Genomic DNA, 7,300 nt, shown 5'->3' with positions numbered 1-7,300 from the left:
ACATCACTAATTATCAGGGAAATGCAAATTAAAACCACAATGAGATACCACCTTACTCCTACGAGAATGGCAATAATTACAAAGTGAAAAAACAACAAACAATGTTTGCATGGATGTGGTGAAAAGGGAACACTTCTACAATGCTGGTGGGAATATAAACTAGTACAACCACTGTGGAAAACAGTATGGTGATTCCCTAAAGGACTAAAAGTAGGACTACCATTTGTTCCAGCAGTCCCACTACTGGATAGCTACCCAAAGGAAAATAAGTCATTATAGGAAATGACATGCACATGCATGTTTATAGCAGCACAATTCTTTATTGCAAAGATATGGAACCAACCTAAGTACCCATCAACCAAAGAGTGGATAAAGAAAATTGGGTAGATATACATAGAATACTACTCAGCCATAACTAGGAATGAAATAATGTCTTTCTCAGTAAGTTGGATAGAGCTAGAGGCCATTATTCTAAGTGAAGAAACTTAAGAATGGAAAAACAAATATCACATCTTCTTACTATAAATGGGAGCTAAACTATGAGAAATGCAAAGGCATAAGAATGATATAATGGACTTTGGAGGCTTGGGTTGGAAGGAAATTTGGGAGGAGAGTGAGAGATAAAAGACCACATATTGCGTATAGTGTACACTGCTCGGATGACAGGTACAGTAACATCTCAGAAATCACCACTAAATAATTTATCCATGTAACCAAAAACCACCTGTACCCCAAATATTATCAAAATTAATATGAATAAAAATTAAAAAAATAAAACAAGTTCATATAGTAATACTTCTTCACGTTCCTTCTAAGCAGCAGAATTATTCAGTTCACTCATTTGCATGTATTTTGCCAATCTAAAAGACGTTAGAATGAGTTTAAAAATCACAAAATATCTTGCATTTGTGCCAAGAACAATACAATTAATTGAAATCAAACATATCATCTAAAATTTTAACCTGGGAGAAAAAAATGTTGGTAGCGGAGAATACTACACGAAACAGAGGACATAGAAATTTCTGAAAGAAGCTGATTATCTTGAAAGATTTTTTTGTCACCGTCAAGGTCAAAAGAGCAGCAGAACTCTAAAAGACATGTTCTGTTGTGGAGGGAGGTAATAATGGATTGAAAAGATAGGGTAGGAGAAGACAATTACATAAATACCGGTGACATTTAAAATGTGACAAGATGAGAAAGTTAAAAAAAAAAAAAGTTCACCCTGTAAGCAAGGTCACCCAAGATAAATTACAAAACAAGATGCCACTAATTAGACTGAAATTCCAACATTGCTCATTATGATATTCAAAGTATCCAGCATATCAAGATAATATCATGATCTGCCTTATAATGTGCCAAGGGTCAAATTTGGCCAGGATTCTATTAAATAATTTAAATACATCTAGTTTTAAATGACCTCTAAATTCTTTCCTGCCAGATTAACATTTTAAAAATAATTAAATAAATATGTAGAATAAATTAATGTTAGTTGCTTGTATATACTTTTTACTTTGAACTTTAAAATACATAATGATCTTTACTGTTAACACTGCACTTTATTCACCGACAACATTATGTAAAGAAAGAGATTATGATTGGATAAAAAGTTTCACATTGAAATTACTCTTCCAATAAATCAAGAGAAGACAGACAATATTGATCCTTTGGTTTGTGTAGCTCTTATAAGTGCATATAATGCTTCCCTATAATTTAATTTGAGAACCTTTACCCATAATTCATGCACAAAAGACTAGAGAATTAACTTCCTCCAGGATTTGGAGCTTTAGAAAGAAGTTCCTGATTACTTGCTTGTGTTTCTTTCACACTTTCAGCGTAACTTCAGAGTTAGTTTTAATTGAGACTTTTAATTTTACTATTACTGAACTCAACAGTATTCCTTTTGGCTTTGGTTTTGCATTTCTGATGCGATATGTAGTAAGCCATTTCTAAAGGATGGATAATTTATTTATCATATTCATGGAGAGTAAACAGATCCTTCCAAAGTTCTGCCATCTTGAACTAGTGGTATTCTATGCAATTTCAACACCAAGCTATTGAGTGTCTGCTATGAACCTGATGTTATATTAAGAGCTGGAGATTCAAAGATGAACAAAACAAAATTTATGTTTTTAAGGGAATAAGTCATGATACAGTCATAGGAGACTGGCCATCAAGGCCATCAAGGTCAATGTGGATATCAGATTAATTCATGTACATGAAAATCAGTTATTCACATAATTTTTTTCCTCTGATTCCTAACAGAGCATCTAGGAGCAACAGAGACAAATAAAATATTTGAGCTACCTGTGAAGCAGAGTTTAAGGAAAGGGCAAATAGGTAAACAGTCCCAAAACCATAGAGAACTGTCACAATAGAAATTATACCAAGAGGGTATGGAATCTTTACTAAGAATATGGGGAAAAGTGAAGTTATAATTATCTGGAGTTGTAGCTTCATTCAACTTGGCATATTCAGAAAACTCCTTGCTTATCTACACTGCCTTTTTGAATTCCATCTTGTCTAAATGATGAGAATATTTTTCTTCAATTTTATGTTTATTGCGTAGTCAATCCAAGTTGCTTTATTTTTCTAGTTTTCAAGGAGCAACATTTTATCACATGATTTATTTTTAAAAATCATCTTCCATGGGAGCTGTTTGCTGTGGTGGTCCAATGTGCTCTGAATTTTAAAGTGCACCTACAGAGTGACTTTTCTTTACTTCTATAGGGGGTTTCAGAGTTGCCACTTGTTGTCGACTATATTTTATTGTAATTTATTAGTTTGGGAGTACTATGCTATGTGCATAATAAACAGAATTTATGTACACTGTAATCTACCACAAAACCACATGAACCAAATACTGAAGTTTGATTTTTGTATACAGAATTTTGTGTTTGTTTGTTTCTAGGTTTATTTTTCCACCCAGACCCCTAGGCAAACAAAAGCTTTCTTTGTTAGTTTTCTGGGTCAGAGATTGGAATGCTTCTAGTCCCACCTTAATAGACTAGGCATTCCATCAAGGGTCTTGACACAGAGGTCTTAATTTCTCCTTCACACTTCTTGAGGACCAAATGCTATATCTGCCGAATCCCTGAGGATATTAATTTGATATTAACTTATAGGAACTATAGCCATACTTACCACCTGCCACCTCATTAACTCACCAATTTGGCTTTGTTTGTTTGTTTTGAAGCCTCAATTATTCATTTTGGGAGACATAGCAAATACTTTAAATATTTTTGGTATGTTTTATCTAACACTCCTACCCTAATGTTGAAAGTCATTAGATTCTTCCATGCTACCAAAAAAAAGGGAAAAAAAAGGCATGATTTATTTGTGACTTTAAGAGTATAGTTTGTATGTAATCTGTATGGAGTGGGAGAAAAGAAGGTCAGTAAATGAAAATGTTGACATATGCATTAGCCTTCTTAACGTTACATGGAAACGGAATGTTTATAACTAGACTATATGTCAATGATGAACTTAAGGAATACATTTTTGCCAGAAAATTTAAGAATGAACCCTTCTTTTTAAACTGGGAGAGATTTCTGATACTGTATTAGTTCATTTTGCACTACTATAAAGAAATACCTGAGGCTGAGTAATTTATAAAGAAAAGGGATTTATCTGGCTCACAGTTCTGCAGGCTGTACAGGAAGCATGGCACCAGCATCTGCTTCTGGGGAGGGCCTCAGGAAGTTTTCAATCATAATGGAAAGCAAAGAGGCAGCAAGAGAGGAAGAGAGGAGGAAGTCCCAGACTCTTTTTAACAACTACATCTTACATGAACTCACAGAAGAGAACTCACTCATTACCATGGAGAGGGCACCAAGCTGCTCATAAGGGACGCACCCTCATGACCCGATGACCTCCCACTAGGCCCCACCTCCAACAATGGGGATCACATTTCAACATAAGATTTTGAGGGGACAGCTTCTTTTCCGAGAAAACACCAAATGGCGGATGACGCCGGTGCAGCGGGGGGGGCCCGGAGGCCCTGGTGGCCCTGGGTTGGGAAACCGTGGTGGCTTCCGCAGAGGTTTCGGCAGTGGCATCCGGGGCCGGGGCCGAGGCTGCGGAGCTCGCGGAGGCAAGGCCGAGGATAAGGAGTGGATGCCCGTCACCAAGTTGGGCCGCTTGGTCAAGGACATGAAGATCAAGTCCCTGGAGGAGATCTATCTCTTCTCCCTGCCCATTAAGGAATCAGAGATCATTGACTTTTTCCTGGGGGCCTCTCTCAAGGACGAGGTTTTGAAGATTATGCCAGTGCAGAAGCAGACCCGTGCCGGCCAGCGCACCAGGTTCAAGGCGTTTGTTGCTATCGGGGACTACAATGGCCACGTTGGTCTGGGTGTTAAGTGCTCCAAGGAGGTGGCCACCGCCATCCGTGGGGCCATCATCCTGGCCAAGCTCTCCATTGTCCCCGTGCGCAGAGGCTACTGGGGGAACAAGATCGGCAAGCCCCACACCGTCCTTTGCAAGGTGACAGGCCGCTGCGGCTCTGTGCTGGTGCGCCTCATCCCTGCACCCAGGGGCATTGGCATCGTCTCCGCACCTGTGCCTAAGAAGCTGCTCATGATGGCTGGTATCGATGACTGCTACACCTCAGCGCGAGGCTGCACTGCCACCCTGGGCAACTTCGCCAAGGCCACCTTCGATGCCATTTCTAAGACCTACAGCTACCTGACCCCCGACCTCTGGAAGGAGACTGTATTTACCAAGTCTCCCTATCAGGAATTCACTGACCACCTCGTCAAGACCCACACCAGAGTCTCCGTGCAGCGGACCCAGGCTCCAGCTGTGGCTACAACATAGGGTTTTTATACAAGAAAAATAAAGTGAATTAAGCGTGAAAAAAAAAAAAAAGATTTTGAGGGGACAAACATTCAAACTATGTCAGATCCCACTCGCAAAAGACTAATTGTAGGCCGGGCATGGTGGCTCACATCTGTAATCCTAGAACTTTGAGAGGCCGAGGCAGGTGGATCACCTGTGATCAGGAGTTCGAGACCAGCTTGGCCAACATGCTGAAACCCCCATCTCTACTAAAAAGGCAAAAATTAGCCTGACATCATGGCTGGCACCTGTAATCCCAGCTACTCTGGAGGTTGAGGCAGGAGACTTGCTTGGACCTGGGAGGCGGAGGTTGCAGTGAGCTGAGATCACACCATTGCACTCCAGCCTGGGCAACAAGAGCGAGACTCCATCTCAAAAAAAAAAAGACTAATTGCCATGCTGATTGCCCTATCACTATAACAACAGTAAATTCAGACAGAATATATGAAACATTGGTTTCAGATGTAAGAAAACAGAAAGCAAGGACTTTGATCCATGAGAAAAGAAATGATTAAAGTAAGTTCTACAATTGCATGGACTTACTGCCTAGAGGCAGCAGTTATCAGGCTGCAACAATGTGAGGGGGACCCTTTCAAAGCCTGGTATTCTCACTGAGCTGAAGAGACAGAGATTGTATTTGAAGAGGCCATGGCAGCTAGAATGTGTGAAGCAGAGAAGTAGAGAGAGGATCGTTACAGATATCTACAGAGAGGTCCCATTGAGTCTTTGCCTTAGATCCACAACTATGTGTGAAGAAACCACTCCAGGTCATAAAGACTTATGAGAAAAGTGTAAACAGAACAATTTCCAGATGTCAGATAAGTTGGGAATAGTTTAGTTTTTCATCTGAGGGGAAAGACCTAACATGGGGGTACTGAGAAGAGTTTTCCAATAGATACTGACTCAGTAAAAGGCCTAAACTAGCTTCACAATAAAGACCACTCTGGAGCCATAGTAATAAAGCTTAAAGCAAGCTTTTAAAAGGTAAATCTCATTTGTAAGGAATTTAACTGCATCCCAGAATAAAATGTCAAGACTATTTAAAGCAATACAATGAAATCTGGCATCCAAGAATATTTGGCATCCCATCAAAACTTACTAGACTATGCAAAAAAGCAGGATAATATGCCCCATTGCCAAATTTTAAAAATCAACAGAAACAGGCCCAGAAATAACAGAGATGATACAGTTTGCAGACAAGGACCATAAAACAGCTATTACAAAAATTCGAAGATGATACAATGAGAAAATACATTGAAGACACACACACACACACACACACACACACACACACACACACACACACAAACCCAGATCGAATTTCAGGAGGAAAAGTGTAACATCTGAAATTTAAAAATATACTGGATATGGTTAATCAACGATCATGAGAAACTGAAAAGCAGCCAAAGATAAAAGACACTGTTTATAAGGAACAAAGGTATGAATTACAGCAGATTTCTTGTCAGAATCTATGCAGTCCAGAAGGCTGTAGAATGATAATATTAAAGCACTGAAAGAAAAAAACCATTAACCTGTAAAAAAAAATTGCAAAAAATAATTTTTCAAACTAACAGAAATGCAGAGAATCTATTGCCAGCAAATTTGCACTACAAGAGACAGTAAAGGATGTTCTTCAGGTATAAAGAGAAATGATGCATATGCAAATACACATCTACAGAAAGGAGTACAGAGTGCCAGAAATGGTAATTGTGTGGGTAAATATGAAAGACACTCTTTTTCACTTATTAATATCTTTAAAGGTAACAGTTTCAAACAATTTTCAAAAAATAATACTGTATTCTACAATTTACAAGATATTTAGATACATATAAGACAGAAATACCAAGGACAGAGTGGAAAACTGGGTGTATATCACTATCAGGGTTTTACACTATATATGAAGTGATATATTTTTAAAGGAAGATCATGATAAGTTTATGATATGTATTTTAAACCTGAGAGCAAACACCAAATAAAATTTTAAAGAGCGATATAATGTAAGCCATAGTGATGACAAAGTGTAATCATGAGAAACATTCAATTAATCCAAAAGAGGCAGAAGATAGGAAAAAATAAATAAATAATAAATGGGACAAACACAAAACTAATATAAGTGTAGTGAATTTATTACAATGCATATCAATGATTATATAAAATGTGAAAGACTTAATGCAATTGAAAGGCAAAGATCATCAGGTTGGACAAAAATGGAAAACTCAGTGAAATTCTGTATACAAAAAACCTTCTTTAAATATAATGACACAGATTGCTTGAATGTAAAAGGGCAGACCATGGTATGCCATGCAAACACAATCAAAATAAGAGTGATGTTGGCTATAATTACATTAGAAAGAAATATTTTTAAAACAAGGAATATTATCTTGGATAAAGAGGAAAATTTCATAGTGATAAACAGGGCAATTTATCAATGAGGGTAAAATCAAAAGTGTGAACAGCCTTAATA

The 7,300-nt window shown here is 37.9% G+C and overlaps 1 pseudogene across 1 annotated transcript; it reads left to right on the top strand.

Moving 5' to 3' along the window:
* Positions 1 to 3,941: 3,941 nt before the first annotated feature.
* On the top strand, positions 3,942 to 4,866 carry LOC100602959 (annotated as a pseudogene). Its single transcript, XR_001114643.2, has one exon. The product of XR_001114643.2 is annotated as a 40S ribosomal protein S2 pseudogene (transcript).
* The last annotated feature ends 2,434 nt before the right edge of the window (positions 4,867 to 7,300 follow it).

Source organism: Nomascus leucogenys, chromosome 9 (genome assembly GCF_006542625.1).
Source record: "Nomascus leucogenys isolate Asia chromosome 9, Asia_NLE_v1, whole genome shotgun sequence".
Taxonomy (NCBI): domain Eukaryota; kingdom Metazoa; phylum Chordata; class Mammalia; order Primates; family Hylobatidae; genus Nomascus; species Nomascus leucogenys.
Note: the sequence above shows the minus strand (reverse complement) of the source record. Positions and strands in the feature narration are given on the sequence as shown.